The sequence below is a fragment of the Salvelinus alpinus genome, chromosome 1 (genome assembly GCF_045679555.1).
Source record: "Salvelinus alpinus chromosome 1, SLU_Salpinus.1, whole genome shotgun sequence".
Classification (NCBI taxonomy): domain Eukaryota; kingdom Metazoa; phylum Chordata; class Actinopteri; order Salmoniformes; family Salmonidae; genus Salvelinus; species Salvelinus alpinus.
Window position 1 is genome coordinate 36,417,368 of NC_092086.1, and position 13,405 is coordinate 36,430,772.

The window sequence follows — 13,405 nt, forward strand, 5'->3', positions numbered from 1 at the left end:
CAAATTGTCAGACGGCAGAAAAAACAGAACAGCGGTCACAGAGGTCAAGAAGTGGTGGAGTGTCAACACAGAGACAGTGCATAATCTCCAAACGCTCTAACTAGAGGCCATGTATTCCCTCTGCGGGCACGATGAACACAGATGCACTACAGGGCAGGCTGCAGCACTGGAGCACATACCCAGGAAGCTGTCAATCCAGCAGGGTGGACGTGGCATGAAATCAGCCATGTCAGTGAATAATAAGCCCAGCCTCTGGGAGGTCCACTGCTGCTTGGGCTACAAGATATGGAGCTCCCTGCTTTGGTAGCAGGCTGGGTTAGGTTTATGGGACCTGGGTTGGCTCCACAGGCTGGGTTAGGTTCATGGGACCTGGGTTGGCTCCACAGGCTGGGTTAGGTTTATGGGACCTGGGTTGGCTCCACAGGCTGGGTTAGGTTTATGGGACTTGGGTTGGCTCCACAGGCTGGGTTAGGTTTATGGGACTTGGGTTGGCTCCACAGGCTGGGTTAGGTTTATGGGACTTGGGTTGGCTCCACAGGCTGGGTTAGGTCTATGGGACCTGGGTTGGCTCCACAGGCTGGGTTAGGTTTATGGGACCTGGGTTGACTCCACAGGCTGGGTTAGGTCTATGGGACCTGGGTTGGCTCCACAGGCTGGGTTAGGTCTATGGGACCTGGGTTGGCTCCACAGGCTGGGATAGGTTTATGGGACCTGGGTTGGCTCCACAGGCTGGGTTAGGTCTATGGGCCCAGCAGGTTTGAGTTCCAGTAAATATACTGTATGAAGGAAATTATCAACTTTATAACAGAGGTCCTTAACGCCACCTCCAGATGACCTTTGGTACAGTAGGACTAGAATGTTCCAAGGTTTCGTAAAGGTGATAAAAACAAGGCTTGATATTGGTTTCGGATCATGGACATTAATTTTGGGTTTTGGAAAAAGATTTCCGTAATGGTTTTGGATATTAGGTTCGGAATTTGGAACTTGGACACTTACTGGGATTAGTTACTTTTTGGATGGGGGACTTGGGTGAGGTTTGTGTGCTGGACTTGGATGCTGCCTGGGCCAGAAATGCCACGTTGCAAATGCAAGTGGGATATCCGTGGACACCTGCTGCACTGTGCTGGAGATGCTTGTCAGGCAGATGGGGGTCATAAATCGCTCTTCTTTTAATGTTCTGTCATCTCTTGGCCGCGGCTGGCAGTTCTCAGTTAGTTGTGAAACAGACTGAGAAAAGATAAACCCAGAAAGATCAGGAGAGGAGAAAACACTCTCTCGCCCACACATAGGCTGTGTCCAAAATGGCACCCTATTCCCTATATAGTGAATTGCTTTTAACCAGAGCCCGTAGCGTGTCCTGGTCAAAAGTAGTACACTACATAGTGAGTAAAGTGTCATTTAGGAGGCAGACTCCTCCTCCTCACTGACAGCTGTTTCTGGGTTCTCAAAAAGGCAGAAACACCTGCTTCTGATCAGCCAGGGACATCTCTGTTCAGAGAGAGGGAGATTAAAATGAGAGAAGAGAGAGAGAGAGACAGATAGACAGAAAGAGATAGAAAGAGATCGAAAGAGAGAGAGAGATTAAAATGAGAGAAGAGAGAGAGAGAGAGAGAGAGAGAGAGAGAGAGAGTAGAAGGTAGTGAGGAAAAAATAGGACACATGTCCCAGCACCATAATCACATGAACATGTCCAGAACCTTCCCAATTCATAATCACATGAACATGTCCAGAACCTTCCCAATTCATAATCACATGAACATGTCCAGAACCTTCCCAATTCATAATCACATGAACATGTCCAGAACCTTCCCAATTAATAATCACATGAACATGTCCAGAACCTTCCCAATTCATAATCACATGAACAAGTCCAGAACCTTCCCAATTCATAATCACATGAACCAGTTCAGAACCTTCCCAATTCATAATCACATGAACATGTCCAGAACCTTCCCAATTCATAATCACATGAACCAGTCCAGAACCTTCCCAATTCATAATCACATGAACCAGTTCAGAACCTTCCCAATTCATAATCACATGAACATGTCCAGAACCTTCCCAATTCATAATCACATGAACATGTCCAGAACCTTCCCAATTCATAATCACATGAACAAGTCCAGAACCTTCCCAATTCATAATCATATGAACATGTCCAGAACCTTCCCAATTCATAATCACATGAACAAGTCCAGAACCTTCCCAATTCATAATCACATGAACATGTCCAGAACCTTCCCAATTCATAATCATATGAACATGTCCAGAACCTTCCCAATTCATAATCACATGAACCACTCCAGAACCTTCCCAATTCATAGTCACATGAACCACTCCAGAACCTTCCCAATTCATAATCACATGAACCACTCCAGAACCTTCCCAATTCATAATCACATGAACCACTCCAGAACCTTCCCAATTCATAGTCACATGAACCACTCCAGAACCTTCCCAATTCATAATCACATGAACCAGTCCAGAACCTTCCCAATTCATAATCACATGAACCAGTCCAGAACCTTCCCAATTCATAATCACATGAACCAGTCCAGAACCTTCCCAATTCATAATCACATGAACCACTCCAGAACCTTCCCAATTCATAATCACATGAACCAGTCCAGAACCTTCCCAATTCATAATCACATGAACCACTCCAGAACCTTCCCAATTCATAATCACATGAACCACTCCAGAACCTTCCCAATTCATAATCACATGAACCAGTCCAGAACCTTCCCAATTCATAGTCACATGAACAAGTCCAGACATGAAAGTGTAAGAAATTGTGTCCTCTCTTCCCTTCTCTGTTTTCCTCACTACCTTCTTCTCTCTCTCTCTCAATTCAATTCAAGGGCTTTATTGTCATGGGAAACATATGTTAACATTGCTAAAGCAAGTGAAGTAGATACTAAACAAAAGTTAAATAAACAATAAAAATGTACAGTAAACATTACACTCACAGAAGTTCCAAAATAATAAAGACATTTCAAATGTCATATTATGTCTATATACAGTGTTCTCTTTCTTTCTCTCTCTCTTTCACTGACTCTAAAAAATAAAGTATTAAATATGAGAATTGGGAATATCACTTATATCACTCATACGTTGTGTGAGAGTCAGAGAGTCATATGGACTGCAGACATCCAGTCAAACCACACCATGTGTGCCTCATACAGTGAGTGAACATCTATGTCAGGCCTTCTATTATGAGTGATGTACAGTAGGGTACAATGCAGCCTTGTGCTGTACCATATAGAGGACCACCAGCAGTGGAGATAAAGACAGCACACAACCAGAGCGCCTCTCACCTCTGACCTCGGGGCTCTGTCTTCTTCTCTGTGACCCTGTGTTGTGTTCCGCTGGCCACGGACAGGACTAGGGACAGTGCTAGTGACAGTAGTGACAGTATGGGGTGGCTCTGGGTGACCTTGCCCTGTGTGGTGTGTCGGGGGACTCTGGCATGTGAAAGGAGCCACAGTCACACACCCATAAGGTCACATGGAAACATGTGGACGCCATCGAACCATTGCCATGACTGTTCTGTTCCCAAGACACCCCGGTGGTCTATGAGGACAAATTTGGTGCTCACCAGATTAGTAGCAACAGTGCATGAGGACAAAATAATTCTACAAAACAAGCAGTGGTGACAAAACATTTAAGAACATTTACAGCACGCTGGTTTTCACAGAATGTCTCTGTTATTTCTAGATCAGTTAAATCTGCAGCAAGAGGGGAGAAATGGTCTACAATGCTGGCCATGTCAATATTTAAAATGTTGACATTTCTGAAGTGATATTTGGTTGTAAAGGCTAGCATGAGGGACAAGAAGTAGCTAGCCACAATGACCCATGGCATATAGGATATGCCCTTAGTCTCTTGGAACCTTCATTGGGACCTCTCTCTTCATCGGCAAACTGTCACGTTTAGGTAAGACCCAGATGCAGACTATGTCGAAGCAACAAAAGTCTATTACAACAACAGGGGCAAGCAAATAACAGGTCAAGGCAGGCAGTGGTCAATAATCCAGAGAGGGTGTAAAGGGTCCAGAACGGCAGGCAGTCTCAGGGTCAGGGCAGGTAGGGGTCAATAATCCAGAACGGTGGGGTAAGGTACAAACCGGCAGGCAGTCTCAGGGTCAGGACAGGCAGAACAGTCAACACCGGGAAGGACTAGAAAACAGGAGCAAAAAAACAGGCAGGAGTAGGGGAACAAATGCTGGTAGGTTTTATGAACAAAACGAACTAGCAACAGACAAACAGAGAACACAGGTATAAATACACAGGGGATAATGGGGAAGATGGGCGACACCTGGAGGGGGGGGGGACCATCACAAAACAGGTGAAACAGATCAGGGTGTGACACAAACAGGCTTTCACAGCGTTCCATATCTGAAGACAGAAAACATCACAAAGAAACAGGCTTCATTATACTTCAATTACACAGAATATTATGTTGCTATTATCTCGCTGTCCTCAAACCTTTCCCCTCTAGGTACTGGAACTGGACAATCTTTTCATAATGTCCTGCAACAAAATGACCTGCCCTGTCCAGTAGCCGACACTCTCCCTTTACTGACTGCTGGAGATTCAATTTCACCCTCTTCCATGGTTATTCTTTACAAATGCATTTGGAGACTGTGTTTTTAATTAACAATGATTACATCAAGATAGCTAGCTAATAGGAAGTTTGCTAGTTGATGACATTTAATTCACTTAGCTTAACAGTGTGTAAAGTCAGCTAATTATCAGTTCCATTGAGTGATGCCGGGTGTACACTACACAGTTTTAGCTGTCCCTGAAATCTGAGACAAAATCCCCATGTCGTTGCCTCCTCAGGGCGTGCGGCCGTCACCAACGCTCATTTAACTTGAACGGGTCAGAGACGCAATCTGAGGGCTACCGATCTCGTCTTCGAGCAGTCCCAGACATCCCGATATTTTCAAACATGTTTGATTTTATCAGAGCAAAATCTGCAATGCTCTTGTAGTGTGAAATGTGCAACAACAAGCTTTTAGAACTGTGATCAGCAATAGCCAATGAGAGCTCGCCAGAGAAGAAGCCAGTGAGATGTTGACATTGTTTCGCGTCACCCAGAATGTGTAGACTCTCCAGCAGGAACGATGACTACTACTGGTATGCGTTTATACTTGCCTTTAACCAAAGCGTTAAATCGTTACAGCTCTGAAGTGTTGGCTAGACATTTCAACTCTGTGTGGCATGAATGTCTGACTGAAAACATTTATGAGGCTGCTTTGAGCCAAAGCTTGTTGTAGCTACGTTAACTGAAATGACATCATTATTGCAATGGAAAGTCTAGTTCATCAACTCTACATAGCAAACCGCAGCTTGTGTAGATCTATAAAACAACATGAACCCACTCATACCAATATCAATAAGTAATTTGGGTCAATACATGTATTGGTTTATCTGTCATCTGAGCAGATGATGCAACGTTTACATGTCCACTTTCATTTCAATGTGTCGACTAGAGTTTGGGAAGATGGCGGAAGTGGATGCTGAGTTGGAATCAAGCAGCGCGTCGAGCAAATTTGGTGAAGACGAATGTTCTGAATGGAGAACAGTAGTTGAAATTGTTTAAAATTGGAGTGGAGGATACGTGTGTGAATGATAATGAATTGCTTCTTGTTGGGATGCGTTTGTTGAGTAAGGATGCATATGTGGGAAACCCGTTTGAGGTGTCTAAAATGGCGTATTTTGATTAATTGTATTTCTGAAGAGCAGAGGAAGATTGCAGTGGGACTCAAAAGAATCAGGACAACAGAAGTTTTAATGTTTTGAACTTCAGAGTAGAGCACCCGTTAAAAGAGTCATCTCAGGAGCGACGACGGATGTTCAGGTTGAATACCTGAAGAGAATTCCTGGTGTGGTTGGTGCCCGGCGTCTGAACCGCTGGGGGAATGGAGAAATAGAAGAAAGTCTGTCGGTTCTGTTGGTTTTTGATAAAGAGCAAATACCTACGCATGTGAAGCTTGGTTATGTAGGAAGCTTTCGTCCCCAAACCACTGCAGTGTAAGAATATTAAAGGATTTGGCCATGTTTCAAATGTGTGCAGACGTTTCAACAGTGTGCAGACGAACAGAGTATTCTGAAGAATGGTGTGTAGATAGATGATGGTGCTGCAATTGTGGTGGGGATCATGATCCTGAGTTCCTGGAGTGCCCTGTGAAGGTGAAGAAGGTGGCAAAAGTTAGAGCTGTCAATCATATCTCCTATGCGGAGGCGATTAAAAGAATTGAGAAAACAAGTCAAATCAAATCAAATGTTATTGGTCACATACACATGGTTAGCAGATGTTAATGTGAGTGTAGTGAAACGCTTGTGCTTCTAGTTCCAACTATGCAGTAAAATCTAACAAGTAATCTAACAAATTCACAACAACTACCTTATACACACAAATACACACAAATGTAAAGTGATGAATAAGAATATGTACATATAAATATATGGATGAGCGATGGCGTGCGGCATAGGCAAGATGCAGTAGATGGTGTAGAATACAGTATATACATATGAGATGAGTAATGTAGGGTATGTAAACATTATTAAAGTCGCGTTATGGTGGACAGGCAGTGGCTCGGGTGGTTGTTGTCCTTGATGATCTTTTTAGCCTTCCTGTGACATCGGGTGCTGTAGGTGTCCTGGAGGGCAGGTAGTTTGCCCCCGGTGATGCGTTGTGCAGACCACAATACCCTCTGGAGAGCCTTGCGGTTGAGGGCGGTGCAATTGCCATACCAGGCGGTGATACAGCCCGACAGGATGCTCTCGATTGTGCATCTGTAAAAGTTTGTGAGTGTTTTAGATGACAAGCCAAATTTCTTTAGCCTCCTGAGGCACTGTTGCGCCTTCTTCACCACACTGTCTGTGTGGGTGGACCATTTCAGTTTGTCTGTGATGTGTACGCCGAGGAGCTTAAAACTTCCTACCTTCTCCACTGCGGTCGCGTCAATGTGGATAGGATGGTGCTCCCTCTGGTGTTTCCTGAAGTCCACGATCATCTCCTTTGCTTTTATGACGTTGAGTGAGAGGTTATTTTCCTGAAACCACACTCCGAGGGCCCTCACCTCCTCCCTGTAGGCTGTCTTGTCGTTGTTGGTAATCAGGCCTACCACTGTAGTGTCGTCTGCAAACTTGATGATTGAGTTGGAAGCGTGCATGGCCACGCAGTCATGGGTGAGCAGGGAGTACTGGAGAGGGCTGAGAACACACCCTTGTGGGGCCCAAGTGTTGAGGATCAGCGGGGTGGAGATGTTGTTTGCTACCTTCACCACATGGGGGCGGCCCATCAGAAAGTCCAGGACCCAGTTGCACAGGGCGGGGTCGAGACCCAGGGCCAGCTTCATGACGAGTTTGGAGGGTACTATGGTGTTAAATGCTGAGCTGTAGTTAATGAACAGCATTCTTACATAGGTATTCCTCTTGTCCAGATGGGAGAGGGCAGTGTGCAGTGTGATTGCGATTGCATTGTCAGTGGACCTATTGGGGGGGTAAGCAAATTGGAGTGGGTCTAGGGTATCGGGTAGGGTGGAGGTGATATAATACTTAACTCGTCTCTCAAAGCACTTCATGATGACAGAAGTGAGTGCTACGGGGCGATAGTCATTTCGTTCAGTTACCTTAGCTTTCTTGGGAACAGGAACAATTGTGGCCATCTTGAATTATGTGAGGACAACAGACTGGGATAGGGATTCGTTGAAAATGTCCGTAAACACACCAGCCAGCTGGTCTGCGCATGCTCTGAGGATGCAGCTAGGGATGCCGTCTGGGCCGGCAGCCTTGCGAGGGTTAACACGTTTAAATGTTTTACTCACGTTGGCCACGGAGAAGGAGAGCCCACAGGATTTGGTAGCGGGCCGTGTCAGTGGAACTGTATTGTCCTCAAAGCGAGCAAAGAAGTTGTTTAGTTTGTCTGGGAGCAAGACGTCAGTGTCCGCGACGGGGCTGGTTTTCATTTTGTAATCCGTGATTGACTGTAGACCCGTCTCGTGTTTGAGCCGTTGAATTGCGACTCTACTTTGTCTCTATACTGACGCTTTGCCTGTTTGATTGCCTTGAGGAGGGAATAGCTGCACTGTTTGTATTCGGTCTTGTTTCAGGTCGCACTTTCTGTTTCGTGCGAATGCTGCCATCAACCCACAGTTTTTGGTTAGGGAAGGTTTTAATGGTCACAGAGGGAACGACATCTCCGATGCACTTGTTAATAAACTCGTCAATGTTTTTGTCTGATGCTATCTGGAACATATCCCGGTCCACGTGATCGAAGCAATCTTGAAGCGTGGAATCCGATTGGTCAGACCAGAATTGTATTGACCTGAGCAGCATAAGTGAAGATATGGTACTGGATACACCACAGCCTGTAGTAAATGTTTGCTGCCAGACAAAAGATACCCTGTGGGTTAAAAGGGTGGAATTTGTTGCATTCATTTCCACAGTTATAAGCTATACAGCACAAGTCTCAAAGAAGTCTAGGAAACTGGACAAACTGACTTAAGGATTTTACATCTGAAGACTCTCAAGGGGTACTGGCGCCGGAAGACCTGCCCTTCCAGGTTCCCCTTGAGCCTGTGTAGGGATCAGATCTGTTGTATATTTTAACAAAAAAGTTTAGATTTATTTTATTTTATTTATTTATTTTTGGGTCGTTTGTTCAGTTTTTGGGGGAATCCTGTTTCCCTCCTGCATAGTAGGTGGCGGGATGCACATTCAATTGTGTGATCACCAATATACCATAGAACGTGCAATTGACAATCCTCACGACCAATTGAGGAATCTTGTAGTGTGTGATCCCTGTCTGTGCCACATGGTTTAGTGTGTGAGCCCTGTCTGTGCCCACATGGTTTAGTGTGTGACCCCTGTCTGTGCCACATGGTTTAGTGTGTGAGCCCTGTCTGTGCCACATGGTTTAGTGTGTGAGCCCTGTCTGTGCCACATGGTTTAGTGTGTGAGCCCTGTCTGTGCCACATGGTTTAGTGTGTGAGCCCTGTCTGTGCCACATGGTTTAGTGTGTGAGCCCTGTCTGTGCCACATGGTTTAGTGTGTGAGCCCTGTCTGTGCCACATGGTTTAGTGTGTGAGCCCTGTCTGTACCACATGGTTTAGTGTGTGAGCCCTGTCTGTGCTACATGGTTTAGTGTGTGACCCCTGTCTGTACCACATGGTTTAGTGTGTGACCCCTGTCTGTACCACATGGTTTAGTGTGTGAGCCCTGTCTGTGCCACATGGTTTAGTGTGTGAGCCCTGTCTGTGCCACATGGTTTAGTGTGTGAGCCCTGTCTGTGCCACATGGTTTAGTGTGTGAGCCCTGTCTGTGCCACATGGTTTAGTGTGTGACTCCTGTCTGTGCCACATGGTTTAGTGTGTGAGCCCTGTCTGTGCCACATGGTTTAGTGTGTGAGCCCTGTCTGTGCCACATGGTTTAGTGTGTGAGCCCTGTCTGTGCCACATGGTTTAGTGTGTGAGCCCTGTCTGTGCCACATGGTTTAGTGTGTGACCCCTGTCTGTGCCACATGGTTTAGTGTGTGAGCCCTGTCTGTGCCACATGGTTTAGTGTGTGAGCCCTGTCTGTGTCACATGGTTTAGTGTGTGAGCTCTGTCTGTGCCCACATGGTTTAGTGTGTGAGCCCTGTCTGTGCCACATGGTTTAGTGTGTGAGCCCTGTCTGTGCCACATGGTTTAGTGTGTGAGCTCTGTCTGTGCCACATGGTTTAGTGTGTGAGCCCTGTCTGTGCCACATGGTTTAGTGTGTGAGCTCTGTCTGTGCCACATGGTTTAGTGTGTGAGCCCTGTCTGTGCCACATGGTTTAGTGTGTGAGCCCTGTCTGTGCCACATGGTTTAGTGTGTGACCCCTGTCTGTGTCACATGGTTTAGTGTGTGACCCCTGTCTGTGCCACATGGTTTAGTGTGTGACCCCTGTCTGTGCCACATGGTTTAGTGTGTGACCCCTGTCTGTGTCACATGGTTTAGTGTGTGACCCCTGTTTGTGTCACATGGTTTAGTGTGTGACCCCTGTCTGTGCCACATGGTTTAGTGTGTGACCCCTGTCTGTGCCACATGGTTTAGTGTGTGAGCCCTGTCTGTGCCACATGGTTTAGTGTGTGACCCCTGTCTGTGCCACATGGTTTAGTGTGTGACCCCTGTCTGTGTCACATGGTTTAGTGTGTGAGCCCTGTCTGTGCCACATGGTTTAGTGTGTGACCCCTGTCTGTGTCACATGGTTTAGTGTGTGAGCCCTGTCTGTGCCACATGGTTTAGTGTGTGACCCCTGTCTGTGCCACATGGTTTAGTGTGTGACCCCTGTCTGTGCCACATGGTTTAGTGTGTGAGCTCTGTCTGTGCCACATGGTTTAGTGTGTGAGCCCTGTCTGTGCCACATGGTTTAGTGTTTTACCTCTGTCTGTACCACATGGTTTAGTGTTTGACCTCTGTCTGTACCATGCCACATGGTTTAGTGTGTGAGCCCTGTCTGTGCCACATGGTTTAGTGTGTGAGCCCTGTCTGTGCCACATGGTTTAGTGTGTGAGCTCTGTCTGTGCCACATGGTTTAGTGTGTGAGCCCTGTCTGTACCATGCCACATGGTTTAGTGTGTGAGCACTGTCTGTGCCACATGGTTTAGTGTGAGAGCCCTGTCTGTGCCACATGGTTTAGTGTGTGAGCCCTGTCTGTGCCACATGGTTTAGTGTGTGAGCCCTGTCTGTACATGGTTTAGTGTGTGAGCCCTGTCTGTGCCACATGGTTTAGTGTGTGACCTCTGTCTGTGCCACATGGTTTAGTGTGTGAGCCCTGTCTGTGTCACATGGTTTAGTGTGTGAGCTCTGTCTGTGCCACATGGTTTAGTGTGTGAGCCCTGTCTGTGCCACATGGTTTAGTGTGTGACCTCTGTCTGTGCCACATGGTTTAGTGTGTGACCCCTGTCTGTGCCACATGGTTTAGTGTGTGACCTCTGTCTGTACCATGCCACATGGTTTAGTGTGTGAGCTCTGTCTGTGCCACATGGTTTAGTGTGTGAGCTCTGTCTGTGCCACATGGTTTAGTGTGTGAGCCCTGTCTGTGTCACATGGTTTAGTGTGTGACCCCTGTCTGTGCCACATGGTTTAGTGTGTGAGCTCTGTCTGTGCCACATGGTTTAGTGTGTGAGCCCTGTCTGTGCCACATGGTTTAGTGTGTGACCTCTGTCTGTACCATGCCACATGGTTTAGTGTGTGACCCCTGTCTGTGCCACATGGTTTAGTGTGTGAGCCCTGTCTGTGCTACATGGTTTAGTATGTGACCCCTGTCTGTGCCACATGGTTTAGTGTGTGACCCCTGTCTGTGCCACATGGTTTAGTGTGTGAGCCCTGTCTGTGCCACATGGTTTAGTGTGTGAGCTCTGTCTGTGCCACATGGTTTAGTGTGTGAGCCCTGTCTGTGCCACATGGTTTAGTGTGTGACCTCTGTCTGTACCATGCCACATGGTTTAGTGTGTGACCCCTGTCTGTACCACATGGTTTAGTGTGTGAGCCCTGTCTGTGCCACATGGTTTAGTGTGTGAGCCCTGTCTGTGCCACATGGTTTAGTGTGTGAGCCCTGTCTGTGCCACATGGTTTAGTGTGTGACCCCTGTCTGTGCCACATGGTTTAGTGTGTGAGCCCTGTCTGTGCCACATGGTTTAGTGTGTGACCCCTGTCTGTGCCACATGGTTTAGTGTGTGACCCCTGTCTGTGCCACATGGTTTAGTGTGTGAGCTCTGTCTGTGCCCACATGGTTTAGTGTGTGAGCCCTGTCTGTGCCACATGGTTTAGTGTGTGAGCCCTGTCTGTGCCACATGGTTTAGTGTGTGACCCCTGTCTGTGCCACATGGTTTAGTGTGTGACCCCTGTCTGTGCCACATGGTTTAGTGTGTGACCCCTGTCTGTGCCACATGGTTTAGTGTGTGAGCCCTGTCTGTGCCACATGGTTTAGTGTGTGAGCTCTGTCTGTGCCACATGGTTTAGTGTGTGAGCCCTGTCTGTGCCACATGGTTTAGTGTGTGAGCCCTGTCTGTGCCACATGGTTTAGTGTGTGAGCCCTGTCTGTGCCACATGGTTTAGTGTGTGAGCCCTGTCTGTGCCACATGGTTTAGTGTGTGAGCCCTGTCTGTGCCACATGGTTTAGTGTGTGAGCCCTGTCTGTGCCACATGGTTTAGTGTGTGAGCCCTGTCTGTGCCACATGGTTTAATGTGTGACCCCTGTCTGTGCCACATGGTTTAGTGTGTGACCCCTGTCTGTGCCACATGGTTTAGTGTGTGAGCTCTGTCTGTGCCACATGGTTTAGTGTGTGAGCCCTGTCTGTGCCACATGGTTTAGTGTGTGACCCCTGTCTGTGCCACATGGTTTAGTGTGTGAGCCCTGTCTGTGCCACATGGTTTAGTGTGTGACCCCTGTCTGTGCCACATGGTTTAGTGTATGACCCCTGTCTGTGCCACATGGTTTAGTGTGTGACCCCTGTCTGTGCCACATGGTTTAGTGTGTGACCCCTGTCTGTGCCACATGGTTTAGTGTGTGAGCCCTGTCTGTGCCACATGGTTTAGTGTGTGAGCCCTGTCTGTGCCACATGGTTTAGTGTGTGACCCCTGTCTGTGCCACATGGTTTAGTGTGTGAGCCCTGTCTGTGCCACATGGTTTAGTGTGTGAGCCCTGTCTGTGCCACATGGTTTAGTGTGTGAGCTCTGTCTGTGCCACATGGTTTAGTGTGTGACCCCTGTCTGTGCCACATGGTTTAGTGTGTGAGCCCTGTCTGTGCCACATGGTTTAGTGTGTGAGCCCTGTCTGTGCCACATGGTTTAGTGTGTGAGCTCTGTCTGTGCCACATGGTTTAGTGTGTGAGCTCTGTCTGTGCCACATGGTTTAGTGTGTGACCCCTGTCTGTGCCACATGGTTTAGTGTGTGAGCCCTGTCTGTGCCACATGGTTTAGTGTGTGACCCCTGTCTGTGCCACATGGTTTAGTGTGTGACCCCTGTCTGTGCCACATGGTTTAGTGTGTGAGCTCTGTCTGTGCCCACATGGTTTAGTGTGTGAGCCCTGTCTGTGCCACATGGTTTAGTGTGTGAGCCCTGTCTGTGCCACATGGTTTAGTGTGTGACCCCTGTCTGTGCCACATGGTTTAGTGTGTGACCCCTGTCTGTGCCACATGGTTTAGTGTGTGACCCCTGTCTGTGCCACATGGTTTAGTGTGTGAGCCCTGTCTGTGCCACATGGTTTAGTGTGTGAGCTCTGTCTGTGCCACATGGTTTAGTGTGTGAGCCCTGTCTGTGCCACATGGTTTAGTGTGTGAGCCCTGTCTGTGCCACATGGTTTAGTGTGTGAGCCCTGTCTGTGCCACATGGTTTAGTGTGTGAGCCCTGTCTGTGCCACATGGTTTAG

General features: G+C 47.4%; 1 protein-coding gene across 2 annotated transcripts in view; it reads left to right on the forward strand.

The window, feature by feature from the left end:
- Positions 1-13,405, forward strand: part of LOC139574605 (tumor necrosis factor receptor superfamily member 16-like) — a 55,993-nt gene that overhangs the window by 20,809 nt on the left and 21,779 nt on the right. The gene's annotated exons all lie outside the window — the stretch shown is intronic.